This window comes from Cololabis saira, unplaced genomic scaffold (assembly GCF_033807715.1).
Source record: "Cololabis saira isolate AMF1-May2022 unplaced genomic scaffold, fColSai1.1 scf059, whole genome shotgun sequence".
Taxonomy (NCBI): domain Eukaryota; kingdom Metazoa; phylum Chordata; class Actinopteri; order Beloniformes; family Belonidae; genus Cololabis; species Cololabis saira.
Window position 1 is genome coordinate 75,911 of NW_026906223.1, and position 27,474 is coordinate 103,384.

The 27,474-nt window shown below is 43.4% G+C and overlaps 23 non-coding genes across 23 annotated transcripts; all 23 read left to right on the forward strand.

The window, feature by feature from the left end:
• The first annotated feature begins 994 nt into the window (after positions 1–994).
• Positions 995–1,066, forward strand: trnap-agg (transfer RNA proline (anticodon AGG)). Its single transcript has one exon. It is a non-coding gene; the product is annotated as a tRNA-Pro (tRNA).
• An 838-nt stretch (positions 1,067–1,904) lies between these two features.
• Positions 1,905–1,976, forward strand: trnap-agg (transfer RNA proline (anticodon AGG)). Its single transcript has one exon. It is a non-coding gene; the product is annotated as a tRNA-Pro (tRNA).
• Positions 1,977–2,813: 837 nt separating this feature from the next.
• trnap-agg (transfer RNA proline (anticodon AGG)) lies at positions 2,814–2,885 on the forward strand. Its single transcript has one exon. It is a non-coding gene; the product is annotated as a tRNA-Pro (tRNA).
• An 837-nt stretch (positions 2,886–3,722) lies between these two features.
• trnap-agg (transfer RNA proline (anticodon AGG)) lies at positions 3,723–3,794 on the forward strand. The gene has a single exon. It is a non-coding gene; the product is annotated as a tRNA-Pro (tRNA).
• Positions 3,795–4,631: 837 nt separating this feature from the next.
• On the forward strand, positions 4,632–4,703 carry trnap-agg (transfer RNA proline (anticodon AGG)). Its single transcript has one exon. It is a non-coding gene; the product is annotated as a tRNA-Pro (tRNA).
• An 837-nt stretch (positions 4,704–5,540) lies between these two features.
• trnap-agg (transfer RNA proline (anticodon AGG)) lies at positions 5,541–5,612 on the forward strand. The gene has a single exon. It is a non-coding gene; the product is annotated as a tRNA-Pro (tRNA).
• Positions 5,613–6,449: 837 nt separating this feature from the next.
• trnap-cgg (transfer RNA proline (anticodon CGG)) lies at positions 6,450–6,521 on the forward strand. Its single transcript has one exon. It is a non-coding gene; the product is annotated as a tRNA-Pro (tRNA).
• Positions 6,522–7,358: 837 nt separating this feature from the next.
• Positions 7,359–7,430, forward strand: trnap-cgg (transfer RNA proline (anticodon CGG)). Its single transcript has one exon. It is a non-coding gene; the product is annotated as a tRNA-Pro (tRNA).
• Positions 7,431–9,372: 1,942 nt separating this feature from the next.
• Positions 9,373–9,444, forward strand: trnap-agg (transfer RNA proline (anticodon AGG)). The gene has a single exon. It is a non-coding gene; the product is annotated as a tRNA-Pro (tRNA).
• An 837-nt stretch (positions 9,445–10,281) lies between these two features.
• Positions 10,282–10,353, forward strand: trnap-agg (transfer RNA proline (anticodon AGG)). The gene has a single exon. It is a non-coding gene; the product is annotated as a tRNA-Pro (tRNA).
• Positions 10,354–11,190: 837 nt separating this feature from the next.
• trnap-cgg (transfer RNA proline (anticodon CGG)) lies at positions 11,191–11,262 on the forward strand. Its single transcript has one exon. It is a non-coding gene; the product is annotated as a tRNA-Pro (tRNA).
• An 837-nt stretch (positions 11,263–12,099) lies between these two features.
• Positions 12,100–12,171, forward strand: trnap-cgg (transfer RNA proline (anticodon CGG)). Its single transcript has one exon. It is a non-coding gene; the product is annotated as a tRNA-Pro (tRNA).
• A 1,898-nt stretch (positions 12,172–14,069) lies between these two features.
• On the forward strand, positions 14,070–14,141 carry trnap-agg (transfer RNA proline (anticodon AGG)). The gene has a single exon. It is a non-coding gene; the product is annotated as a tRNA-Pro (tRNA).
• Positions 14,142–14,978: 837 nt separating this feature from the next.
• trnap-cgg (transfer RNA proline (anticodon CGG)) lies at positions 14,979–15,050 on the forward strand. The gene has a single exon. It is a non-coding gene; the product is annotated as a tRNA-Pro (tRNA).
• An 837-nt stretch (positions 15,051–15,887) lies between these two features.
• trnap-cgg (transfer RNA proline (anticodon CGG)) lies at positions 15,888–15,959 on the forward strand. The gene has a single exon. It is a non-coding gene; the product is annotated as a tRNA-Pro (tRNA).
• Positions 15,960–16,796: 837 nt separating this feature from the next.
• Positions 16,797–16,868, forward strand: trnap-agg (transfer RNA proline (anticodon AGG)). Its single transcript has one exon. It is a non-coding gene; the product is annotated as a tRNA-Pro (tRNA).
• A 4,782-nt stretch (positions 16,869–21,650) lies between these two features.
• trnap-cgg (transfer RNA proline (anticodon CGG)) lies at positions 21,651–21,722 on the forward strand. The gene has a single exon. It is a non-coding gene; the product is annotated as a tRNA-Pro (tRNA).
• An 837-nt stretch (positions 21,723–22,559) lies between these two features.
• trnap-cgg (transfer RNA proline (anticodon CGG)) lies at positions 22,560–22,631 on the forward strand. The gene has a single exon. It is a non-coding gene; the product is annotated as a tRNA-Pro (tRNA).
• Positions 22,632–23,468: 837 nt separating this feature from the next.
• Positions 23,469–23,540, forward strand: trnap-agg (transfer RNA proline (anticodon AGG)). The gene has a single exon. It is a non-coding gene; the product is annotated as a tRNA-Pro (tRNA).
• An 837-nt stretch (positions 23,541–24,377) lies between these two features.
• trnap-cgg (transfer RNA proline (anticodon CGG)) lies at positions 24,378–24,449 on the forward strand. The gene has a single exon. It is a non-coding gene; the product is annotated as a tRNA-Pro (tRNA).
• Positions 24,450–25,286: 837 nt separating this feature from the next.
• On the forward strand, positions 25,287–25,358 carry trnap-agg (transfer RNA proline (anticodon AGG)). Its single transcript has one exon. It is a non-coding gene; the product is annotated as a tRNA-Pro (tRNA).
• Positions 25,359–26,194: 836 nt separating this feature from the next.
• Positions 26,195–26,266, forward strand: trnap-cgg (transfer RNA proline (anticodon CGG)). The gene has a single exon. It is a non-coding gene; the product is annotated as a tRNA-Pro (tRNA).
• An 837-nt stretch (positions 26,267–27,103) lies between these two features.
• Positions 27,104–27,175, forward strand: trnap-agg (transfer RNA proline (anticodon AGG)). Its single transcript has one exon. It is a non-coding gene; the product is annotated as a tRNA-Pro (tRNA).
• Positions 27,176–27,474: the final 299 nt, after the last annotated feature.

Genomic DNA, 27,474 nt, shown 5'->3' on the forward strand with positions numbered 1-27,474 from the left:
TTCTAAATGTTGATGATGATGTGACATGGGAATCTGTTTTTTTAATTTACAAAAAATGTTATGTGTTGCCAGTTATGAGATTTATGGCTCGTTGGTCTAGTAGTATGATTCTCGCTTAGGGTGCGAGAGGTCCCGGGTCCAATTCCCGGACGAGCCCCAGTGACTTATGTAAGTTGTAGTTTTCTCCTCCAAGTAGCAAAACTCATAGGACTTCAACCAGGCAAGTGCTGTGCCAGAAAGTCCCACCTAGTTCTTCAACCGGTCTATCAAGGTATTATGGTCAACCATGTCAAATGCAGCAATGTGAGACCACGATTGAAATGTTGGCACTATCCGTGTTGGAGCGGATGTCATTACGGACTTTAACTACAACTGCCTGAGTGCTGCGATGTGAAGGAGAACATCAAAACAGTTATTTAATGTTAGGAGTTTGTACACACGTTGAAAAACAGCTTTTTCTATGATTTTACTAAGAAAGGGGAGGTTTTATACGGGCCTATAGCTGTTCGTAAGTGACCTCTCTAGACTGGCACAGAGCAACAATACCTGAAAGCTGAGACTTATTCAAAATGTCTGAAAGCCATACAATGTGCAACACTCTTAAAAAACCCTTTTGACAGAGTATCATGGCAACAAGTGGTGGATTTCAACTGGTGTATGATGTCAGCCAGGTTCCTATGAGTATTTAGAGAGAATTGTGTCCAGGTTTTTCTCATTGGACACAGAGGTGGAATATACCCTGTATCTACCATTGAAACACTGACTGACTTTCTGATTTTCTCAACTTTGTCGCAGAAATTAGTGTACTCTGTAATGCACTCAGTCATCGAATTGATGTTGTTTCCATGGAGATCGTCCCAATCTAACAGTCTCACAGTCACACTTGCATGTCAACAGCCCTGCTTGAGCTTCTAAATGTTGATGATGATGTGACATGGGAATCTGTTTTTTTAATTTACAAAAAATGTTATGTGTTGCCAGTTATGAGATTTATGGCTCGTTGGTCTAGTAGTATGATTCTCGCTTAGGGTGCGAGAGGTCCCGGGTTCAATTCCCGGACGAGCCCCAGTGACTTATGTAAGTTGTAGTTTTCTCCTCCAAGTAGCAAAACTCATAGGACTTCAACCAGGCAAGTGCTGTGCCAGAAAGTCCCACCTAGTTCTTCAACCGGTCTATCAAGGTATTATGGTCAACCATGTCAAATGCAGCACTGTGAGACCACGATTGAAATGTTGCCACTATCCGTGTTGGAGCGGGATGTCATTACGGACTTTAACTACAACTGCCTGAGTGCTGCGATGTGAAGGAGAACATCAAAACAGTTATTTAATGTTAGGAGTTTGTACACACGTTGAAAAACAGCTTTTTCTATGATTTTACTAAGAAAGGGGAGGTTTTATACGGGCCTATAGCTGTTCGTAAGTGACCTCTCTAGACTGGCACAGAGCAACAATACCTGAAAGCTGAGACTTATTCAAAATGTCTGAAAGCCATACAATGTGCAACACTCTTAAAAAACCCTTTTGACAGAGTATCATGGCAACAAGTGGTGGAATTCAGCTGGTGTATGATGTCAGCCAGGTTCCTATGAGTATTTAGAGAGAATTGTGTCCAGGTTTTTCTCATTGGACACAGAGGTGGAATATACCCTGTATCTACCATTGAAACACTGACTGACTTTCTGATTTTCTCAACTTTGTCGCAGAAATTAGTGTACTCTGTAATGCACTCAGTCATCGAATTGATGTTGTTTCCATGGAGATCGTCCCAATCTAACAGTCTCACAGTCACACTTGCATGTCAACAGCCCTGCTTGAGCTTCTAAATGTTGATGATGATGTGACATGGGAATCTGTTTTTTTAATTTACAAAAAATGTTATGTGTTGCCAGTTATGAGATTTATGGCTCGTTGGTCTAGTAGTATGATTCTCGCTTAGGGTGCGAGAGGTCCCGGGTTCAATTCCCGGACGAGCCCCAGTGACTTATGTAAGTTGTAGTTTTCTCCTCCAAGTAGCAAAACTCATAGGACTTCAACCAGGCAAGTGCTGTGCCAGAAAGTCCCACCTAGTTCTTCAACCGGTCTATCAAGGTATTATGGTCAACCATGTCAAATGCAGCACTGTGAGACCACGATTGAAATGTTGGCACTATCCGTGTTGGAGCGGATGTCATTACGGACTTTAACTACAACTGCCTGAGTGCTGCGATGTGAAGGAGAACATCAAAACAGTTATTTAATGTTAGGAGTTTGTACACACGTTGAAAAACAGCTTTTTCTATGATTTTACTAAGAAAGGGGAGGTTTTATACGGGCCTATAGCTGTTCGTAAGTGACCTCTCTAGACTGGCACAGAGCAACAATACCTGAAAGCTGAGACTTATTCAAAATGTCTGAAAGCCATACAATGTGCAACACTCTTAAAAAACCCTTTTGACAGAGTATCATGGCAACAAGTGGTGGATTTCAACTGGTGTATGATGTCAGCCAGGTTCCTATGAGTATTTAGAGAGAATTGTGTCCAGGTTTTTCTCATTGGACACAGAGGTGGAATATACCCTGTATCTACCATTGAAACACTGACTGACTTTCTGATTTTCTCAACTTTGTCGCAGAAATTAGTGTACTCTGTAATGCACTCAGTCATCGAATTGATGTTGTTTCCATGGAGATCGTCCCAATCTAACAGTCTCACAGTCACACTTGCATGTCAACAGCCCTGCTTGAGCTTCTAAATGTTGATGATGATGTGACATGGGAATCTGTTTTTTTAATTTACAAAAAATGTTATGTGTTGCCAGTTATGAGATTTATGGCTCGTTGGTCTAGTAGTATGATTCTCGCTTAGGGTGCGAGAGGTCCCGGGTTCAATTCCCGGACGAGCCCCAGTGACTTATGTAAGTTGTAGTTTTCTCCTCCAAGTAGCAAAACTCATAGGACTTCAACCAGGCAAGTGCTGTGCCAGAAAGTCCCACCTAGTTCTTCAACCGGTCTATCAAGGTATTATGGTCAACCATGTCAAATGCAGCACTGTGAGACCACGATTGAAATGTTGCCACTATCCGTGTTGGAGCGGATGTCATTACGGACTTTAACTACAACTGCCTGAGTGCTGCGATGTGAAGGAGAACATCAAAACAGTTATTTAATGTTAGGAGTTTGTACACACGTTGAAAAACAGCTTTTTCTATGATTTTACTAAGAAAGGGGAGGTTTTATACGGGCCTATAGCTGTTCGTAAGTGACCTCTCTAGACTGGCACAGAGCAACAATACCTGAAAGCTGAGACTTATTCAAAATGTCTGAAAGCCATACAATGTGCAACACTCTTAAAAAACCCTTTTGACAGAGTATCATGGCAACAAGTGGTGGAATTCAGCTGGTGTATGATGTCAGCCAGGTTCCTATGAGTATTTAGAGAGAATTGTGTCCAGGTTTTTCTCATTGGACACAGAGGTGGAATATACCCTGTATCTACCATTGAAACACTGACTGACTTTCTGATTTTCTCAACTTTGTCGCAGAAATTAGTGTACTCTGTAATGCACTCAGTCATCGAATTGATGTTGTTTCCATGGAGATCGTCCCAATCTAACAGTCTCACAGTCACACTTGCATGTCAACAGCCCTGCTTGAGCTTCTAAATGTTGATGATGATGTGACATGGGAATCTGTTTTTTTAATTTACAAAAAATGTTATGTGTTGCCAGTTATGAGATTTATGGCTCGTTGGTCTAGTAGTATGATTCTCGCTTAGGGTGCGAGAGGTCCCGGGTTCAATTCCCGGACGAGCCCCAGTGACTTATGTAAGTTGTAGTTTTCTCCTCCAAGTAGCAAAACTCATAGGACTTCAACCAGGCAAGTGCTGTGCCAGAAAGTCCCACCTAGTTCTTCAACCGGTCTATCAAGGTATTATGGTCAACCATGTCAAATGCAGCACTGTGAGACCACGATTGAAATGTTGCCACTATCCGTGTTGGAGCGGATGTCATTACGGACTTTAACTACAACTGCCTGAGTGCTGCGATGTGAAGGAGAACATCAAAACAGTTATTTAATGTTAGGAGTTTGTACACACGTTGAAAAACAGCTTTTTCTATGATTTTACTAAGAAAGGGGAGGTTTTATACGGGCCTATAGCTGTTCGTAAGTGACCTCTCTAGACTGGCACAGAGCAACAATACCTGAAAGCTGAGACTTATTCAAAATGTCTGAAAGCCATACAATGTGCAACACTCTTAAAAAACCCTTTTGACAGAGTATCATGGCAACAAGTGGTGGAATTCAGCTGGTGTATGATGTCAGCCAGGTTCCTATGAGTATTTAGAGAGAATTGTGTCCAGGTTTTTCTCATTGGACACAGAGGTGGAATATACCCTGTATCTACCATTGAAACACTGACTGACTTTCTGATTTTCTCAACTTTGTCGCAGAAATTAGTGTACTCTGTAATGCACTCAGTCATCGAATTGATGTTGTTTCCATGGAGATCGTCCCAATCTAACAGTCTCACAGTCACACTTGCATGTCAACAGCCCTGCTTGAGCTTCTAAATGTTGATGATGATGTGACATGGGAATCTGTTTTTTTAATTTACAAAAAATGTTATGTGTTGCCAGTTATGAGATTTATGGCTCGTTGGTCTAGTAGTATGATTCTCGCTTAGGGTGCGAGAGGTCCCGGGTTCAATTCCCGGACGAGCCCCAGTGACTTATGTAAGTTGTAGTTTTCTCCTCCAAGTAGCAAAACTCATAGGACTTCAACCAGGCAAGTGCTGTGCCAGAAAGTCCCACCTAGTTCTTCAACCGGTCTACCAAGATATTATGGTCAACCATGTCAAATGCAGCACTGTGAGACCACGATTGAAATGTTGGCACTATCCGTGTTGGAGCGGATGTCATTACGGACTTTAACTACAACTGCCTGAGTGCTGCGATGTGAAGGAGAACATCAAAACAGTTATTTAATGTTAGGAGTTTGTACACACGTTGAAAAACAGCTTTTTCTATGATTTTACTAAGAAAGGGGAGGTTTTATACGGGCCTATAGCTGTTCGTAAGTGACCTCTCTAGACTGGCACAGAGCAACAATACCTGAAAGCTGAGACTTATTCAAAATGTCTGAAAGCCATACAATGTGCAACACTCTTAAAAAACCCTTTTGACAGAGTATCATGGCAACAAGTGGTGGAATTCAGCTGGTGTATGATGTCAGCCAGGTTCCTATGAGTATTTAGAGAGAATTGTGTCCAGGTTTTTCTCATTGGACACAGAGGTGGAATATACCCTGTATCTACCATTGAAACACTGACTGACTTTCTGATTTTCTCAACTTTGTCGCAGAAATTAGTGTACTCTGTAATGCACTCAGTCATCGAATTGATGTTGTTTCCATGGAGATCGTCCCAATCTAACAGTCTCACAGTCACACTTGCATGTCAACAGCCCTGCTTGAGCTTCTAAATGTTGATGATGATGTGACATGGGAATCTGTTTTTTTAATTTAGAAAACATTTTATGTGTTGCCAGTTATGAGATTTATGGCTCGTTGGTCTAGTAGTATGATTCTCGCTTAGGGTGCGAGAGGTCCCGGGTTCAATTCCCGGACGAGCCCCAGTGACTTATGTAAGTTGTAGTTTTCTCTTCCAAGTAGCAAAACTCATAGGACTTCAACCAGGCAAGTGCTGTGCCAGAAAGTCCCACCTAGTTCTTCAACCGGTCTATCAAGATATTATGGTCAACCATGTCAAATGCAGCACTGTGAGACCACGATTGAAATGTTGGCACTATCCGTGTTGGAGCGGATGTCATTACGGACTTTAACTACAACTGCCTGAGTGCTGCGATGTGAAGGAGAACATCAAAACAGTTATTTAATGTTAGGAGTTTGTACACACGTTGAAAAACAGCTTTTTCTATGATTTTACTAAGAAAGGGGAGGTTTTATACGGGCCTATAGCTGTTCGTAAGTGACCTCTCTAATCTGGCACAGAGGAACAATACCTGAAAGCTGAGACTTATTCAAAATGTCTGAAAGCCATACAATGTGCAACACTCTTAAAAAACCCTTTTGAAAGAGTATCATGGCAACAAGTGGTGGAATTCAGCTGGTGTATGATGTCAGCCAGGTTCCTATGAGTATTTAGAGAGAATTGTGTCCAGGTTTTTCTCATTGGACACAGAGGTGGAATATACCCTGTATCTACCATTGAAACACTGACTGACTGTCTGATTTTCTCAACTTTGTCGCAGAAATTAGTGTACTCTGTAATGCACTCAGTCATCGAATTGATGTTGTTTCCATGGAGATCGTCCCAATCTAACAGTCTCACAGTCACACTTGCATGTCAACAGCCCTGCTTGAGCTTCTAAATGTTGATGATGATGTGACATGGGAATCTGTTTTTTTAATTTAGAAAACATTTTATGTGTTGCCAGTTATGTGATTTATGGCTCGTTGGTCTAGTAGTATGATTCTCGCTTCGGGTGCGAGAGGTCCCGGGTTCAATTCCCGGACGAACCCCAGTGACTCATGTAAGTTGTAGTTTTCTCCTCCAAGTAGCAAAACTCAAAGGACTTCAACCAGGCAAGTGCTGTGCCAGAAAGTCCCACCTAGTTCTTCAACCGGTCTATCAAGGTATTATGGTCAACCATGTCAAATGCAGCACTGTGAGACCACGATTGAAATGTTGCCACTATCCGTGTTGGAGCGGATGTCATTACGGACTTTAACTAGAACTGTCTGAGTGCTGCGATGTGAAGGAGAACATCAAAACAGTTATTTAATGTTAGGAGTTTGTACACACGTTGAAAAACAGCTTTTTCTATGATTTTACTAAGAAAGGGGAGGTTTTATACGGGCCTATAGCTGTTCGTAAGTGACCTCTCTAATCTGGCACAGAGGAACAATACCTGAAAGCTGAGACTTATTCAAAATGTCTGAAAGCCATACAATGTGCAACACTCTTAAAAAACCCTTTTGACAGAGTATCATGGCAACAAGTGGTGGAATTCAGCTGGTGTATGATGTCAGCCAGGTTCCTATGAGTATTTAGAGAGAATTGTGTCCAGGTTTTTCTCATTGGACACAGAGGTGGAATATACCCTGTATCTACCATTGAAACACTGACTGACTGTCTGATTTTCTCAACTTTGTCGCAGAAATTAGTGTACTCTGTAATGCACTCAGTCATCGAATTGATGTTGTTTCCATGGAGATCGTCCCAATCTAACAGTCTCACAGTCACACTTGCATGTCAACAGCCCTGCTTGAGCTTCTAAATGTTGATGATGATGTGACATGGGAATCTGTTTTTTTAATTTAGAAAACATTTTATGTGTTGCCAGTTATGAGATTTATGGCTCGTTGGTCTAGTAGTATGATTCTCGCTTCGGGTGCGCGAGGTCCCGGGTTCAATTCCCGGACGAGCCCCAGTGACTTATGTAAGTTGTAGTTTTCTCCTCCAAGGCCCAATCCCAATTCTCCTTCACTCGCCCTTCTTTTCTCCACTCGCACTTCTTTTCTTCCCTAAGCCCTAAAAAAGAAGGGGGAGATTTTAGGGCACTTGAGATCTAGGGCACTTGGCCCAGGTGCCTGTCCCAATTCTCCCCCTACCCCTCGTTTTCATCCCTTCCCTGATCAGGAAGCTGAGAGCCAAAAGCTGTTTTAATTTCAGCTGTAGCGCTGTTAATATGGCACTTTATTAAGTTTTAATATTTTTTCAGGTATAATGGTAACCTTAAGATCCCCAACCGGGGCTCAGTTTATCCAAATAACGCCTGTTAAGAAATTTGACCCGATGTTTTCGGAGATGAGAAGAGCCGCCGGCCCCGGGGAGCAGCCTCAGCTCACAGCCCGAGAAGAGACGTTTCCGCCGGGTCAGGCTGCTCCGTCAGCCCCGGGAGAGACACTCTCTCCCGGGACGCAGCTCTGTTGAGAATCACGCCGGCTGAAATAAATCATTTAGGAATATGTTGGTTTAATAGATGAAATCTAACAGTTGTAGCTACGCCTGTTAAGAAATTTGCTCCGAAATTTAGAGATTTCTGTCTGCCGGGTCCGGAGCTTATGGGTCCGCGTTAAATCGACGCAGAGCCTACGGCGTAGGTTGCGTAACCTCCGCCGTAGGCTCTGCGTTGGTGTAACGCGGAACCATAAATCCCTTTATTCTGGCGTGATCTTCCGCAACTTTATCTGAAAGTGTGTAAATTACCCAGATAACAGCTGGATTACTTTGTGGTTTCTGAAGACTATTATATCAGAAACATCCAAAACAAATCTGACGAGTCACAGGATTATTTCTCTCTATTTCTCTGAGACCAGTCTGCCTGTTTGCCTTCGGTCGGCGAGTCAAATCGACGCAGAGCCTCTTTTTTTCATAGCCCCTCGCTCGCCAAGTCAGCATCTGAAATCCCTCGATTTTAAGGGGCTATTCTCAGCCCCTAGCCCTCGTTATGCCCCCTCCCCCTAGGTGAAAAGAGGAATTGGGACACCACTACCTTCACGGGAACGCGCAAAAGTTAGGGTTAGGGAAGAAAAGGAGGGCGAGGGGGAGTATTGGGACGCACCCCAAGTAGCAAAACTCATAGGACTTCAACCTGACAAGTGCTGTGCCAGAAAGTCCCACCTAGTTCTTCAACCGGTCTATCAAGGTATTATGGTCAACCATGTCAAATGCAGCACTGTGAGACCGCGATTGAAATGTTGCCACTATCCGTGTTGGAGCGGATGTCATTACGGACTTTAACTAGAACTGTCTGAGTGCTGCGATGTGAAGGAGAACATCAAAACAGTTATTTAATGTTAGGAGTTTGTACACACGTTGAAAAACAGCTTTTTCTATGATTTTACTAAGAAAGGGGAGGTTTTATACGGGCCTATAGCTGTTCGTAAGTGACCTCTCTAGACTGGCACAGAGGAACAATACCTGAAAGCTGAGACTTATTCAAAATGTCTGAAAGCCATACAATGTGCAACACTCTTAAAAACCCTTTTGACAGAGTATCATGGCAACAAGTGGTGGAATTCAGCTGGTGTATGATGTCAGCCAGGTTCCTATGAGTATTTAGAGAGAATTGTGTCCAGGTTTTTCTCATTGGACACAGAGGTGGAATATACCCTGTATCTACCATTGAAACACTGACTGACTGTCTGATTTTCTCAACTTTGTCGCAGAAATTAGTGTACTCTGTAATGCACTCAGTCATCGAATTGATGTTGTTTCCAAGGAGATCGTCCCAATCTAACAGTCTCACAGTCACACTTGCATGTCAACAGCCCTGCTTGAGCTTCTAAATGTTGATGATGATGTGACATGGGAATCTGTTTTTTTAATTTAGAAAACATTTTATGTGTTGCCAGTTATGAGATTTATGGCTCGTTGGTCTAGTAGTATGATTCTCGCTTAGGGTGCGAGAGGTCCCGGGTTCAATTCCCGGACGAGCCCCAGTGACTTATGTAAGTTGTAGTTTTCTCCTCCAAGTAGCAAAACTCATAGGACTTCAACCAGGCAAGTGCTGTGCCAGAAAGTCCCACCTAGTTCTTCAACCGGTCTATCAAGGTATTATGGTCAACCATATCAAATGCAGCACTGTGAGACCACGATTGAAATGTTGCCACTATCCGTGTTGGAGCGGATGTCATTACGGACTTTAACTAGAACTGTCTGAGTGCTGCGATGTGAAGGAGAACATCAAAACAGTTATTTAATGTTAGGAGTTTGTACACACGTTGAAAAACAGCTTTTTCTATGATTTTACTAAGAAAGGGGAGGTTTTATACAGGCCTATAGCTGTTCGTAAGTGACCTCTCTAGACTGGCACAGAGGAACAATACCTGAAAGCTGAGACTTATTCAAAATGTCTGAAAGCCATACAATGTGCAACACTCTTAAAAAACCCTTTTGACAGAGTATCATGGCAACAAGTGGTGGAATTCAGCTGGTGTATGATGTCAGCCAGGTTCCTATGAGTATTTAGAGAGAATTGTGTCCAGGTTTTTCTCATTGGACACAGAGGTGGAATATACCCTGTATCTACCATTGAAACACTGACTGACTGTCTGATTTTCTCAACTTTGTCGCAGAAATTAGTGTACTCTGTAATGCACTCAGTCATCGAATTGATGTTGTTTCCATGGAGATCGTCCCAATCTAACAGTCTCACAGTCACACTTGCATGTCAACGGCCCTGCTTGAGCTTCTAAATGTTGATGATGATGTGACATGGGAATCTGTTTTTTTAATTTAGAAAACATTTTATGTGTTGCCAGTTATGAGATTTATGGCTCGTTGGTCTAGTAGTATGATTCTCGCTTAGGGTGCGAGAGGTCCCGGGTTCAATTCCCGGACGAGCCCCAGTGACTTATGTAAGTTGTAGTTTTCTCCTCCAAGTAGCAAAACTCATAGGACTTCAACCAGGCAAGTGCTGTGCCAGAAAGTCCCACCTAGTTCTTCAACCGGTCTATCAAGGTATTATGGTCAACCATGTCAAATGCAGCACTGTGAGACCACGATTGAAATGTTGCCACTATCCGTGTTGGAGCGGATGTCATTACGGACTTTAACTAGAACTGTCTGAGTGCTGCGATGTGAAGGAGAACATCAAAACAGTTATTTAATGTTAGGAGTTTGTACACACGTTGAAAAACAGCTTATTCTATGATTTTACTAAGAAAGGGGAGGTTTTATATGGGCCTATAGCTGTTCGTAAGTGACCTCTCTAATCTGGCACAGAGGAACAATACCTGAAAGCTGAGACTTATTCAAAATGTCTGAAAGCCATACAATGTGCAACACTCTTAAAAAACCCTTTTGACAGAGTATCATGGCAACAAGTGGTGGAATTCAGCTGGTGTATGATGTCAGCCAGGTTCCTATGAGTATTTAGAGAGAATTGTGTCCAGGTTTTTCTCATTGGACACAGAGGTGGAATATAACCTGTATCTACCATTGAAACACTGACTGACTGTCTGATTTTCTCAACTTTGTCGCAGAAATTAGTGTACTCTGTAATGCACTCAGTCATCGAATTGATGTTGTTTCCATGGAGATCGTCCCAATCTAACAGTCTCACAGTCACACTTGCATGTCAACAGCCCTGCTTGAGCTTCTAAATGTTGATGATGATGTGACATGGGAATCTGTTTTTTTAATTTAGAAAACATTTTATGTGTTGCCAGTTATGAGATTTATGGCTCGTTGGTCTAGTAGTATGATTCTCGCTTCGGGTGCGAGAGGTCCCGGGTTCAATTCCCGGACGAGCCCCAGGGACTTATGTAAGTTGTAGTTTTCTCCTCCAAGTAGCAAAACTCATAGGACTTCAACCAGGCAAGTGCTGTGCCAGAAAGTCCCACCTAGTTCTTCAACCGGTCTATCAAGGTATTATGGTCAACCATGTCAAATGCAGCACTGTGAGACCGCGATTGAAATGTTGCCACTATCCGTGTTGGAGCGGATGTCATTACGGACTTTAACTAGAACTGTCTGAGTGCTGCGATGTGAAGGAGAACATCAAAACAGTTATTTAATGTTAGGAGTTTGTACACACGTTGAAAAACAGCTTTTTCTATGATTTTACTAAGAAAGGGGAGGTTTTATACGGGCCTATAGCTGTTCGTAAGTGACCTCTCTAATCTGGCACAGAGGAACAATACATGAAAGCTGAGACTTATTCAAAATGTCTGAAAGCCATACAATGTGCAACACTCTTAAAAAACCCTTTTGACAGAGTATCATGGCAACAAGTGGTGGAATTCAGCTGGTGTATGATGTCAGCCAGGTTCCTATGAGTATTTAGAGAGAATTGTGTCCAGGTTTTTCTCATTGGACACAGAGGTGGAATATACCCTGTATCTACCATTGAAACACTGACTGACTGTCTGATTTTCTCAACTTTGTCGCAGAAATTAGTGTACTCTGTAATGCACTCAGTCATCGAATTGATGTTGTTTCCATGGAGATCGTCCCAATCTAACAGTCTCACAGTCACACTTGCATGTCAACAGCCCTGCTTGAGCTTTTAAATGTTGATGATGATGTGACATGGGAATCTGTTTTTTTAATTTAGAAAACATTTTATGTGTTGCCAGTTATGAGATTTATGGCTCGTTGGTCTAGTAGTATGATTCTCGCTTCGGGTGCGGGAGGTCCCGGGTTCAATTTCCGGACGAGCCCCAGTGACTTATGTAAGTTGTAGTTTTCTCCTCCAAGTAGCAAAACTCATAGGACTTCAACCTGGCAAGGGCTGTGCCAGAAAGTCCCACCTAGTTCTTCAACCGGTCTATCAAGGTATTATGGTCAACCATGTCAAATGCAGCACTGTGAGACCACGATTGAAATGTTGCCACTATCCGTGTTGGAGCGGATGTCATTACGGACTTTAACTAGAACTGTCTGAGTGCTGCGATGTGAAGGAGAACATCAAAACAGTTATTTAATGTTAGGAGTTTGTACACACGTTGAAAAACAGCTTTTTCTATGACTTTACTAAGAAAGGAGAGGTTTTATACGTGCCTATAGCTGTTCGTAAGTGACCTCTCTAGACTGGCACAGAGGAACAATACCTGAAAGCTGAGACTTATTCAAAATGTCTGAAAGCCATACAATGTGCAACACTCTTAAAAAAACCCTTTTGACAGAGTATCATGGCAACAAGTGGTGGAATTCAGCTGGTGTATGATGTCAGCCAGGTTCCTATGAGTATTTAGAGAGAATTGTGTCCAGGTTTTTCTCATTGGACACAGAGGTGGAATATACCCTGTAACCAGGGCAAGTGCTGTGCCAGAAAGTCCCACCTAGTTCTTCAACCGGTCTATCAAGGTATTATGGTCAACCATGTCAAATGCAGCATTGCGAGACCACGATTGAAATGTTGCCACTATCCGTGTTGGAGCGGATGTCATTACGGACTTTAACTACAACTGTCTGAGTGCTGCGACGTGAAGGAGAACATCAAAACAGTTATTTAATGTTAGGAGTTTGTACACACGTTGAAAAACACCTTTTTCTATGATTTTACTAAGAAAGGGGAGGTTTTATACGGGCCTATAGCTGTTCGTAAGTGACCTCTCTAGACTGGCACAGAGGAACAATACCTGAAAGCTGAGACTTATTCAAAATGTCTGAAAGCCATACAATGTGCAACACTCTTAAAAAACCCTTTTGACAGAGTATCATGGCAACAAGTGGTGGAATTCAGCTGGTGTATGATGTCAGCCAGGTTCCTATGAGTATTTAGAGAGAATTGTGTCCAGGTTTTTCTCATTGGACACAGAGGTGGAATATACCCTGTAACCAGGGCAAGTGCTGTGCCAGAAAGTCCCACCTAGTTCTTCAACCGGTCTATCAAGGTATTATGGTCAACCATGTCAAATGCAGCACTGTGAGACCACGATTGAAATGTTGCCACTATCCGTGTTGGAGCGGATGTCATTACGGACTTTAACTAGAACTGTCTGAGTGCTGCGATGTGAAGGAGAACATCAAAACAGTTATTTAATGTTAGGAGTTTGTACACACGTTGAAAAACAGCTTTTTCTATGATTTTACTAAGAAAGGGGAGGTTTTATACGGGCCTATAGCTGTTCGTAAGTGACCTCTCTAGACTGGCACAGAGGAACAATACCTGAAAGCTGAGACTTATTCAAAATGTCTGAAAGCCATACAATGTGCAACACTCTTAAAAAGCCCTTTTGACAGAGTATCATGGCAACAAGTGGTGGAATTCAGCTGGTGTATGATGTCAGCCAGGTTCCTATGAGTATTTAGAGAGAATTGTGTCCAGGTTTTTCTCATTGGACACAGAGGTGGAATATACCCTGTATCTACCATTGAAACACTGACTGACTGTCTGATTTTCTCAACTTTGTCGCAGAAATTAGTGTACTCTGTAATGCACTCAGTCATCGAATTGATGTTGTTTCCATGGAGATCGTCCCAATCTAACAGTCTCACAGTCACACTTGCATGTCAACGGCCCTGCTTGAGCTTCTAAATGTTGATGATGATGTGACATGGGAATCTGTTTTTTTAATTTAGAAAACATTTTATGTGTTGCCAGTTATGAGATTTATGGCTCGTTGGTCTAGTAGTATGATTCTCGCTTAGGGTGCGAGAGGTCCCGGGTTCAATTCCCGGACGAGCCCCAGTGACTTATGTAAGTTGTAGTTTTCTCCTCCAAGTAGCAAAACTCATAGGACTTCAACCAGGCAAGTGCTGTACCAGAAAGTCCCACCTAGTTCTTCAACCGGTCTATCAAGGTATTATGGTCAACCATGTCAAATGCAGCACTGCGAGACCACGATTGAAATGTTGCCACTATCCGTGTTGGAGCGGATGTCATTACGGACTTTAACTACAACTGTCTGAGTGCTGCGATGTGAAGGAGAACATCAAAACAGTTATTTAATGTTAGGAGTTTGTACACACGTTGAAAAACAGCTTTTTCTATGATTTTACTAAGAAAGGGGAGGTTTTATACGGGCCTATAGCTGTTCGTAAGTGACCTCTCTAGACTGGCACAGAGGAACAATACCTGAAAGCTGAGACTTATTCAAAATGTCTGAAAGCCATACAATGTGCAACACTCTTAAAAAACCCTTTTGACAGAGTATCATGGCAACAAGTGGTGGAATTCAGCTGGTGTATGATGTCAGCCAGGTTCCTATGAGTATTTAGAGAGAATTGTGTCCAGGTTTTTCTCATTGGACACAGAGGTGGAATATACCCTGTATCTACCATTGAAACACTGACTGACTGTCTGATTTTCTCAACTTTGTCGCAGAAATTAGTGTACTCTGTAATGCACTCAGTCATCGAATTGATGTTGTTTCCATGGAGATCGTCCCAATCTAACAGTCTCACAGTCACACTTGCATGTCAACGGCCCTGCTTGAGCTTCTAAATGTTGATGATGATGTGACATGGGAATCTGTTTTTTTAATTTAGAAAACATTTTATGTGTTGCCAGTTATGAGATTTATGGCTCGTTGGTCTAGTAGTATGATTCTCGCTTCGGGTGCGAGAGGTCCCGGGTTCAATTCCCGGACGAGCCCCAGTGACTTATGTAAGTTGTAGTTTTCTCCTCCAAGTAGCAAAACTCATAGGACTTCAACCAGGCAAGTGCTGTGCCAGAAAGTCCCACCTAGTTCTTCAACCGGTCTATCAAGGTATTATGGTCAACCTTGTCAAATGCAGCACTGTGAGACCACGATTGAAATGTTGCCACTATCCGTGTTGGAGCGGATGTCATTACGGACTTTAACTAGAACTGTCTGAGTGCTGCGATGTGAAGGAGAACATCAAAACAGTTATTTAATGTTAGGAGTTTGTACACACGTTGAAAAACAGCTTTTTCTATGATTTTACTAAGAAAGGGGAGGTTTTATACGGGCCTATAGCTGTTCGTAAGTGACCTCTCTAGACTGGCACAGAGGAACAATACCTGAAAGCTGAGACTTATTCAAAATGTCTGAAAGCCATACAATGTGCAACACTCTTAAAAAACCCTTTTGACAGAGTATCATGGCAACAAGTGGTGGAATTCAGCTGGTGTATGATGTCAGCCAGGTTCCTATGAGTATTTAGAGAGAATTGTGTCCAGGTTTTTCTCATTGGACACAGAGGTGGAATATACCCTGTATCTACCATTGAAACACTGACTGACTGTCTGATTTTCTCAACTTTGTCGCAGAAATTAGTGTACTCTGTAATGCACTCAGTCATCGAATTGATGTTGTTTCCATGGAGATCGTCCCAATCTAACAGTCTCACAGTCACACTTGCATGTCAACAGCCCTGCTTGAGCTTCTAAATGTTGATGATGATGTGACATGGGAATCTGTTTTTTTAATTTAGAAAACATTTTATGTGTTGCCAGTTATGAGATTTATGGCTCGTTGGTCTAGTAGTATGATTCTCGCTTCGGGTGCAAGAGGTCCCGGGTTCAATTCCCGGACGAGCCCCAGTGACTTATGTAAGTTGTTGTTTTCTCCTCCAAGTAGCAAAACTCATAGGACTTCAACCAGGCAAGTGCTGTGCCAGAAAGTCCCACCTAGTTCTTCAACCGGTCTATCAAGGTATTATGGTCAACCATGTCAAATGCAGCACTGTGAGACCACGATTGAAATGTTGCCACTATCCGTGTTGGAGCGGATGTCATTACGAACTTTAACTAGAACTGTCTGAGTGCTGCGATGTGAAGGAGAACATCAAAACAGTTATTTAATGTTAGGAGTTTGTACACACGTTGAAAAACAGCTTTTTCTATGATTTTACTTAGAAAGGGGAGGTTTTATACGGGCCTATAGCTGTTCGTAAGTGACCTCTCTAGACTGGCACAGAGGAACAATACCTGAAAGCTGAGACTTATTCAAAATGTCTGAAAGCCATACAATGTGCAATACTCTTAAAAAACCCTTTTGACAGAGTATCATGGCAACAAGTGGTGGAATTCAGCTGGTGTATGATGTCAGCCAGGTTCCTATGAGTATTTAGAGAGAATTGTGTCCAGGTTTTTCTCATTGGACACAGAGGTGGAATATACCCTGTATCTACCATTGAAACACTGACTGACTGTCTGATTTTCTCAACTTTGTCGCAGAAATTAGTGTACTCTGTAATGCACTCAGTCATCGAATTGATGTTGTTTCCATGGAGATCGTCCCAATCTAACAGTCTCACAGTCACACTTGCATGTCAACAGCCCTGCTTGAGCTTCTAAATGTTGATGATGATGTGACATGGGAATCTGTTTTTTTAATTTAGAAAACATTTTATGTGTTGCCAGTTATGAGATTTATGGCTCGTTGGTCTAGTAGTATGATTCTCGCTTAGGGTGCGAGAGGTCCCGGGTTCAATTCCCGGACGAGCCCCAGTGACTTATGTAAGTTTTAGTTTTCTCCTCCAAGTAGCAAAACTCATAGGACTTCAACCAGGCAAGTGCTGTGCCAGAAAGTCCCACCTAGTTCTTCAACCGGTCTATCAAGGTATTATGGTCAACCATGTCAAATGCAGCACTGTGAGACCACGATTGAAATGTTGCCACTATCCGTGTTGGAGCGGATGTCATTACGGACTTTAACTAGAACTGTCTGAGTGCTGCGATGTGAAGGACAACATCAAAACAGTTATTTAATGTTAGGAGTTTGTACACACGTTGAAAAACAGCTTTTTCTATGATTTTACTAAGAAAGGGGAGGTTTTATACGGGCCTATAGCTGTTCGTAAGTGACCTCTCTAGACTGGCACAGAGGAACAATACCTGAAAGCTGAGACTTATTCAAAATGTCTGAAAGCCATACAATGTGCAACACTCTTAAAAAACCCTTTTGACAGAGTATCATGGCAACAAGTGGTGGAATTCAGCTGGTGTATGATGTCAGCCAGGTTCCTATGAGTATTTAATAATAATATAATAATAATAAATTTAATTTATAACGCACTTTCCATTCGAGAATCTCAAAGTGCTACAAGAAAGTAAAAAGTAAAAAAAAAAAAAAAAAAAAAAAAAAAAAAAAAAAAAAAAAAAAAAAAAAAATAGAATAAAATCATTTATCATAGCTGGCATATGCTTTCTTAAAAAGGTGGGTTTTGAGCCCTCTCTTAAAAGAGTCAATTGTCTGCGGTTCTCTCAGGTGGGCGGGGAGGGTATTCCATAGTTTGGGGGCAACGGAGCAGAAGGCCCGGTCTCCCATTGTGACCAGTTTAGTCAGGGTGGGTTTGAGGAGGTTGTTCTTGTTTGCTGAACGGGTGCGAGTGGGGGGCTGAGGATGGATCAGTTCCTTGAGGTAAGGAGGTGCGTTGCCATGGATGCATTGGTACGTGAGTAGGGAGATCTTGAATTCAGTCCGGGAGGAGATAGGGAGCCAGTGCAGTGAGTGGAGGATGGGAGTGATGTGGTCATATTTGCGCACTCTCATCAGGATCCTAGCAGCACTGTTCTGAATGTATTGAAGCTTTTTGAGGCTCTTGCTTGGGATCCCGATGAGAAGTGCGTTGCAATAATCAAGCCTGGAGGAGACGAAGGCGTGGACCAGTTTTTCTGCATCTTTCGGGGATAGGATGGGGCGGAGTTTGGCGATGTTTTTGAGGTGGAAGAAGGATGTTTGACGGAGGTGATTGATGTGGGCCTCATAGTTGAGGTGGGGGTCCATTCTGACACCTAGGTTGGTGATGACGGATGACAGAGGGATATCCTGGCCAGAAAAGGTGATGCAGGTGATGGGAGATGACTTGACCTGGTGTGGGGTGCCGATGAGCATGGCTTCTGTTTTGCCGCTGTTGAGTTGTAGAAAGTTCTGTTTCATCCACGCCTTGATCTCCTCCAGGCAGATGGTGAGTGTGGCTGAGGATGACTCTGCAGCAGATGGGTCCAGTTTTATATATAGCTGTGTGTCATCAGCATAGCAGTGGAAAGCCAAACCGTGTCTGCTGATGACACTGCCGAGGGGAAGCATGTACAGGGTGAAGAGGGTGGGGCCAAGTACAGATCCCTGAGGGACACCACAGGTGACGGGCTGGGTCCGGGATTTAACGCCTCCCAAGGAGATGTACTCGGTCCTTTCGGCCAGATAGGATCTGAACCAGTCCAGGGCGGTATTGTGGAGTCCGATGGTGGAGTGGAGGCGGTGTAGCAGGATGGTGTGGTCGACGGTGTCAAAAGCGGCTGTGAGATCCAGGAGGATGAGGAGGGAAGGGGAGCCGCCATCAGCTGCCATTAGAATGTCGTTGGTGACCCTGACCAGAGCTGTTTCAGTACTGTGAGCGGAGCGGAAACCAGACTGGAATTTTTCAGCGAGGTTATTGCTGTTCAGGTGATGATGTAATTGGGCGGCAACTATTTTCTCCAGGACCTTGGAGAGGAATGGCAGGTTGGAGATGGGTCTGTAGTTGGCATGGAGTTCTGGGTCTAGGGTGGGTTTTTTGAGAAGTGGCTTGATGATGGCCGTTTTCAGAGCTGGGGGAACGTGGCCGGACTGAAGGGAGAGGTTAATTGCTTCTGTGATCAGGGGGCTTATGGCTTTGATGTGCAGTTTGACCAGGGATGTGGGAAGGGGGTCCAGGGAACAGGTGGAGGGCTTCATGCGGCCGATGGTGTCTTCAACCTCCTGCTGCGTGGTGGAAGAAAAGCAGCAGAGAGGCTGGGAAGGCCCAGGCTGTGGGCTGGCTGTTGGGGCAGAAGAATTAGGGGGGGCGGAGAGGGAGGAACGAATATTGTCGACTTTTGTTTTGAAGAATGCATGGAATTCGTCACACTGTTTGGTTGTGGCTGCTCTGTTTGAGGGGGTTTGTGGTTTTAGGAAGTGGTCTATGGTTGAAAAGAGCTGTTTAGAGTTGCCAGGGTTGTTATTGATGATGTTGGAGTAGAAGTTGGTCCGTGTCTTTCTGAGGGCCTCGGAGTATGCCTTTTGGTGGTCCCTGTAGGCCAATTTGTGTACCGTTAGACCAGATGTAATATGACGCCGTTCTAGGACACGGCCAGCCGCCTTCATTTTTCGCAGCTCGGAAGTGAACCATGGAGCTGAACGGGAAAATCTGACAGTTCTGGTTTGAAGTGGGGCATGGGTGTCAAGGAGACTGCTCAGTGAGGAATTGTAGAATGCCACCGACTCAGTGGCTGATGAATGGGTGGTAGAGGAGAGATGGTTGAGGTCTGCAGTCAGGGTGTCCGGGTTTATGTTTTTTAAGCTCCTGAAGTTTATTTGACGTTTGGGTTTAGCGTGGGAGGAGGGAAATGGCAGGATGAAGGAAATGGCCTTGTGATCGGACACTCCCATTTCATATGCGACCAGATTGCTGACTGGAGCAGTGTCAGTGATGACCAAATCGAGTGTGTGGCCCTTCCTGTGTGTGGGGACATGGACATGCTGTGAGAGGTTGAGGGAGTTGATGAGTTGCAGGAATTCAGATGCAAAGGGGCAGGAGGGGTCGTCGACGTGAATGTTGGCATCTCCAAGGATTATTATGTTTGAGGATGAGGTGCAGAGTGATGTGAGAAGGTCATGGATTTCAGAGATGAAGACAGAATTTGGTTTCAGTTTGGGTGGCCGGTAGATAAGCAGTATTGTCATTTGGAGAGGTGGTTTACAGTGAACAGCAAGGCATTCAAAAGAGGATGGAGGGGTGAGAGGGAGGGGTGATATTTCCAGCTCATTTTTGTGAAAAATGGCGAGGCCACCACCCCGACCAGTACTGCGGGCTTTCTGTATGTAGCAGTAACCTGGTGGACAGGCTGCATTAAGGCTTGAGAAAACCCCGGGCTGATGCCAGGTTTCGGTGAGACACATGACATCCAAGCCCTTGTCCAGAATATGTTCGTTGATGAGAGGAGCTTTGAGAGTGAGGGATTGAGCATTAAAAAGCTCTATTTTGACTGTTGGTAGAATGGTGTGTCTCTGAATGGGAATGAGTACATGGAAATCCACTCCACGTTCCACTCCACGTTTTCCATGCTGCCGCCCGGGCTGTAACATTCTTGCGGTGTTTCCAAGGCTACAAGCTCTGGAGGCGGCAGTGTTCTGATGACGTAGAACAGATGCGACGGGGCGCTCAGCTGAGCGGGTGGATGGAATGTTATGGCCGGGCTGGGAGTAAACGGAGTTATGCCGGGAACTTCTGTGGATGTAACGTGGTCTGCGAAGAAGTCCCAGATGTTTGATGACTGAAACACACGTTGGAATTGCGTGGCTGTTCAGGTGAAGGAGGCGTGAGATGGAGTAATGCAGCAGCATTGTTGCAGGGAGTTGGAAGCCCTGGATGTTGTTAGCCGGTAGCACTCGGGGCTAACTGAGGAGGATTGCTGCGGTCCGAGGCAAACGTAGCCCGGCCGCTTTAGCCTCACAGTCACAGTAGCCTACAATGCCAGCTCGACTCTCCGCTTTAGGGCAGGACCCGGATAAATGCTTATTCACCGGGGGCCCGAGGGCTGGCAGCTGGCGGCGGATGGCTGCGGAGGTTTGTTGTGGTTTCCTCGCTCCGGGGCAGAACCCGGCGAGACCGCTTTAGCCTCACAACGATGCTGAAGAGCCGACAGCTGGGTCAGGTGAAGAGTTTGGAGGTAATCCGATGCTCCAGGGGGTGAAAAGCTGGAGCCAGCCAGATGTCAGAGGTAGGCAAGCCGTCCGGGTTGTAATAACAGCAGTATGGCTTGCTGTTGGCCGTAGAGTTGCCGAACAGACAAGAAAAAAACTAAGACTAAAAGACTGACTTTAAAACTAACTTTGACACTGATTTAAAAGTAGAAAAATAGGTAAAAGCTGCGTAGTTCTGACGGAGAAGCGGCAAACAATCAGTGCCAGCGTCCTCTCACGTCACGCCCTCATGAGAGAAATCCGTGTTGGAGAAATTTAGAGATAATTGTGTCCAGGTTTTTCTCATTGGACACAGAGGTGGAATATACCCTGTATCTACCATTGAAACACTGACTGACTGTCTGATTTTCTCAACTTTGTCGCAGAAATTAGTGTACTCTGTAATGCACTCAGTCATAGAATGGATGTTGTTTCCATGGAGATCGTCCCAATCTAACAGTCTCACAGTCACACTTGCATGTCAACAGCCCTGCTTGAGCTTCTAAATGTTGATGATGATGTGACATGGGAATCTGTTTTTTTAATTTAGAAAACATTTTATGTGTTGCCAGTTATGAGATTTATGGCTCGTTGGTCTAGTAGTATGATTCTCGCTTCGGGTGCGAGAGGTCCCGGGTTCAATTCCCGGACGAGCCCCAGTGACTTATGTAAGTTGTAGTTTTCTCCTCCAAGTAGCAAAACTCATAGGACTTCAACCAGGCAAGTGCTGTGCCAGAAAGTCCCACCTAGTTCTTCAACCGGTCTATCAAGGTATTATGGTCAACCATGTCAAATGCAGCACTGTGAGACCACGATTGAAATGTTGCCACTATCCGTGTTGGAGCGGATGTCATTACGGACTTTAACTAGAACTGTCTGAGTGCTGCGATGTGAAGGAGAACATCAAAACAGTTATTTAATGTTAGGAATTGGTACACACGTTGAAAAACAGCTTTTTCTATGATTTTACTGAGAAAGGGGAGGTTTTATACGGGCCTATAGCTGTTCGTAAGTGACCTCTCTAGACTGGCACAGAGGAACAATACCTGAAAGCTGAGACTTATTCAAAATGTCTGAAAGCCATACAATGTGCAACACTCTTAAAAAACCCTTTTGACAGAGTATCATGGCAACAAGTGGTGGAATTCAGCTGGTGTATGATGTCAGCCAGGTTCCTATGAGTATTTAGAGAGAATTGTGTCCAGGTTTTTCTCATTGGACACAGAGGTGGAATATACCCTGTATCTACCATTGAAACACTGACTGACTGTCTGATTTTCTCAACTTTGTCGCAGAAATTAGTGTACTCTGTAATGCACTCAGTCATCGAATTGATGTTGTTTCCATGGAGATCGTCCCAATCTAACAGTCTCACAGTCACACTTGCATGTCAACAGCCCTGCTTGAGCTTCTAAATGTTGATGATGATGTGACATGGGAATCTGTTTTTTTAATTTAGAAAACATTTTATGTGTTGCCAGTTATGAGATTTATGGCTCGTTGGTCTAGTAGTATGATTCTCGCTTCGGGTGCAAGAGGTCCCGGGTTCAATTCCCGGACGAGCCCCAGTGACTTATGTAAGTTGTTGTTTTCTCCTCCAAGTAGCAAAACTCATAGGACTTCAACCAGGCAAGTGCTGTGCCAGAAAGTCCCACCTAGTTCTTCAACCGGTCTATCAAGGTATTATGGTCAACCATGTCAAATGCAGCACTGTGAGACCACGATTGAAATGTTGCCACTATCCGTGTTGGAGCGGATGTCATTACGAACTTTAACTAGAACTGTCTGAGTGCTGCGATGTGAAGGAGAACATCAAAACAGTTATTTAATGTTAGGAGTTTGTACACACGTTGAAAAACAGCTTTTTCTATGATTTTACTTAGAAAGGGGAGGTTTTATACGGGCCTATAGCTGTTCGTAAGTGACCTCTCTAGACTGGCACAGAGGAACAATACCTGAAAGCTGAGACTTATTCAAAATGTCTGAAAGCCATACAATGTGCAATACTCTTAAAAAACCCTTTTGACAGAGTATCATGGCAACAAGTGGTGGAATTCAGCTGGTGTATGATGTCAGCCAGGTTCCTATGAGTATTTAGAGAGAATTGTGTCCAGGTTTTTCTCATTGGACACAGAGGTGGAATATACCCTGTATCTACCATTGAAACACTGACTGACTGTCTGATTTTCTCAACTTTGTCGCAGAAATTAGTGTACTCTGTAATGCACTCAGTCATCGAATTGATGTTGTTTCCATGGAGATCGTCCCAATCTAACAGTCTCACAGTCACACTTGCATGTCAACAGCCCTGCTTGAGCTTCTAAATGTTGATGATGATGTGACATGGGAATCTGTTTTTTTAATTTAGAAAACATTTTATGTGTTGCCAGTTATGAGATTTATGGCTCGTTGGTCTAGTAGTATGATTCTCGCTTAGGGTGCGAGAGGTCCCGGGTTCAATTCCCGGACGAGCCCCAGTGACTTATGTAAGTTTTAGTTTTCTCCTCCAAGTAGCAAAACTCATAGGACTTCAACCAGGCAAGTGCTGTGCCAGAAAGTCCCACCTAGTTCTTCAACCGGTCTATCAAGGTATTATGGTCAACCATGTCAAATGCAGCACTGTGAGACCACGATTGAAATGTTGCCACTATCCGTGTTGGAGCGGATGTCATTACGGACTTTAACTAGAACTGTCTGAGTGCTGCGATGTGAAGGACAACATCAAAACAGTTATTTAATGTTAGGAGTTTGTACACACGTTGAAAAACAGCTTTTTCTATGATTTTACTAAGAAAGGGGAGGTTTTATACGGGCCTATAGCTGTTCGTAAGTGACCTCTCTAGACTGGCACAGAGGAACAATACCTGAAAGCTGAGACTTATTCAAAATGTCTGAAAGCCATACAATGTGCAACACTCTTAAAAAACCCTTTTGACAGAGTATCATGGCAACAAGTGGTGGAATTCAGCTGGTGTATGATGTCAGCCAGGTTCCTATGAGTATTTAGAGATAATTGTGTCCAGGTTTTTCTCATTGGACACAGAGGTGGAATATACCCTGTATCTACCATTGAAACACTGACTGACTGTCTGATTTTCTCAACTTTGTCGCAGAAATTAGTGTACTCTGTAATGCACTCAGTCATAGAATGGATGTTGTTTCCATGGAGATCGTCCCAATCTAACAGTCTCACAGTCACACTTGCATGTCAACAGCCCTGCTTGAGCTTCTAAATGTTGATGATGATGTGACATGGGAATCTGTTTTTTTAATTTAGAAAACATTTTATGTGTTGCCAGTTATGAGATTTATGGCTCGTTGGTCTAGTAGTATGATTCTCGCTTCGGGTGCGAGAGGTCCCGGGTTCAATTCCCGGACGAGCCCCAGTGACTTATGTAAGTTGTAGTTTTCTCCTCCAAGTAGCAAAACTCATAGGACTTCAACCAGGCAAGTGCTGTGCCAGAAAGTCCCACCTAGTTCTTCAACCGGTCTATCAAGGTATTATGGTCAACCATGTCAAATGCAGCACTGTGAGACCACGATTGAAATGTTGCCACTATCCGTGTTGGAGCGGATGTCATTACGGACTTTAACTAGAACTGTCTGAGTGCTGCGATGTGAAGGAGAACATCAAAACAGTTATTTAATGTTAGGAATTGGTACACACGTTGAAAAACAGCTTTTTCTATGATTTTACTGAGAAAGGGGAGGTTTTATACGGGCCTATAGCTGTTCGTAAGTGACCTCTCTAGACTGGCACAGAGGAACAATACCTGAAAGCTGAGACTTATTCAAAATGTCTGAAAGCCATACAATGTGCAACACTCTTAAAAAACCCTTTTGACAGAGTATCATGGCAACAAGTGGTGGAATTCAGCTGGTGTATGATGTCAGCCAGGTTCCTATGAGTATTTAGAGAGAATTGTGTCCAGGTTTTTCTCATTGGACACAGAGGTGGAATATACCCTGTATATACCATTGAAACACTGACTGACTGTCTGATTTTCTCAACTTTGTCGCAGAAATTAGTGTACTCTGTAATGCACTCAGTCATCGAATTGATGTTGTTTCCATGGAGATCATCCCAATCTAACAGTCTCACAGTCACACTTGCATGTCAACGGCCCTGCTTGAGCTTCTAAATGTTGATGATGATGTGACATGGGAATCTGTTTTTTTAATTTAGAAAACATTTTATGTGTTGCCAGTTATGAGATTTATGGCTCGTTGGTCTAGTAGTATGATTCTCGCTTAGGGAGCGAGAGGTCCCGGGTTCAATTCCCGGACGAGCCCCAGTGACTTATGTAAGTTGTAGTTTTCTCCTCCAAGTAGCAAAACTCATAGGACTTCAACCAGACAAGTGCTGTGCCAGAAAGTCCCACCTAGTTCTTCAACCGGTCTATCAAGGTATTATGGTCAACCATGTCAAATGCAGCACTGTGAGACCACGATTGAAATGTTGCCACTATCCGTGTTGGAGCGGATGTCATTACGGACTTTAACTAGAACTGTCTGAGTGCTGCGATGTGAAGGAGAACATCAAAACAGTTATTTAATGTTAGGAGTTTGTACACACGTTGAAAAACAGCTTTTTCTATGATTTTACTAAGAAAGGGGAGGTTTTATACGGGCCTATAGCTGTTCGTAAGTGACCTCTCTAGACTGGCACAGAGGAACAATACCTGAAAGCTGAGACTTATTCAAAATGTCTGAAAGCCATACAATGTGCAACACTCTTAAAAAACCCTTTTGACAGAGTATATTGGCAACAAGTGGTGGAATTCAGCTGGTGTATGATGTCAACCAGGTTCCTATGAGTATTTAGAGAGAATTGTGTCCAGGTTTTTCTCATTGGACACAGAGGTGGAATATACCCTGTATCTACCATTGAAACACTGACTGACTGTCTGATTTTCTCAACTTTGTCGCAGAAATTAGTGTACTCTGTAATGCACTCACTCATAGAATGGATGTTGTTTCCATGGAGATCGTCCCAATCTAACAGTCTCACAGTCACACTTGCATGTCAACAGCCCTGCTTGAGCTTCTAAATGTTGATGATGATGTGACATGGGAATCGTTTTTTTAATTTAGAAAACATTTTATGTGTTGCCAGTTATGAGATTTATGGCTCGTTGGTCTAGTAGTATGATTCTCGCTTCGGGTGCGAGAGGTCCCGGGTTCAATTCCCGGACGAGCCCCAGTGACTTATGTAAGTTGTAGTTTTCTCCTCCAAGTAGCAAAACTCATAGGACTTCAACCAGGCAAGTGCTGTGCCAGAAAGTCCCACCTAGTTCTTCAACCGGTCTATCAAGGTATTATGGTCAACCATGTCAAATGCAGCACTGTGAGACCACGATTGAAATGTTGCCACTATCCGTGTTGGAGCGGATGTCATTACGGACTTTAACTAGAACTGTCTGAGTGCTGCGATGTGAAGGAGAACATCAAAACAGTTATTTAATGTTAGGAATTGGTACACACGTTGAAAAACAGCTTTTTCTATGATTTTACTGAGAAAGGGGAGGTTTTATACGGGCCTATAGCTGTTCGTAAGTGACCTCTCTAGACTGGCACAGAGGAACAATACCTGAAAGCTGAGACTTATTCAAAATGTCTGAAAGCCATACAATGTGCAACACTCTTAAAAAACCCTTTTGACAGAGTATCATGGCAACAAGTGGTGGAATTCAGCTGGTGTATGATGTCAGCCAGGTTCCTATGAGTATTTAGAGAGAATTGTGTCCAGGTTTTTCTCATTGGACACAGAGGTGGAATATACCCTGTATATACCATTGAAACACTGACTGACTGTCTGATTTTCTCAACTTTGTCGCAGAAATTAGTGTACTCTGTAATGCACTCAGTCATCGAATTGATGTTGTTTCCATGGAGATCATCCCAATCTAACAGTCTCACAGTCACACTTGCATGTCAACGGCCCTGCTTGAGCTTCTAAATGTTGATGATGATGTGACATGGGAATCTGTTTTTTTAATTTAGAAAACATTTTATGTGTTGCCAGTTATGAGATTTATGGCTCGTTGGTCTAGTAGTATGATTCTCGCTTAGGGAGCGAGAGGTCCCGGGTTCAATTCCCGGACGAGCCCCAGTGACTTATGTAAGTTGTAGTTTTCTCCTCCAAGTAGCAAAACTCATAGGACTTCAACCAGACAAGTGCTGTGCCAGAAAGTCCCACCTAGTTCTTCAACCGGTCTATCAAGGTATTATGGTCAACCATGTCAAATGCAGCACTGTGAGACCACGATTGAAATGTTGCCACTATCCGTGTTGGAGCGGATGTCATTACGGACTTTAACTAGAACTGTCTGAGTGCTGCGATGTGAAGGAGAACATCAAAACAGTTATTTAATGTTAGGAGTTTGTACACACGTTGAAAAACAGCTTT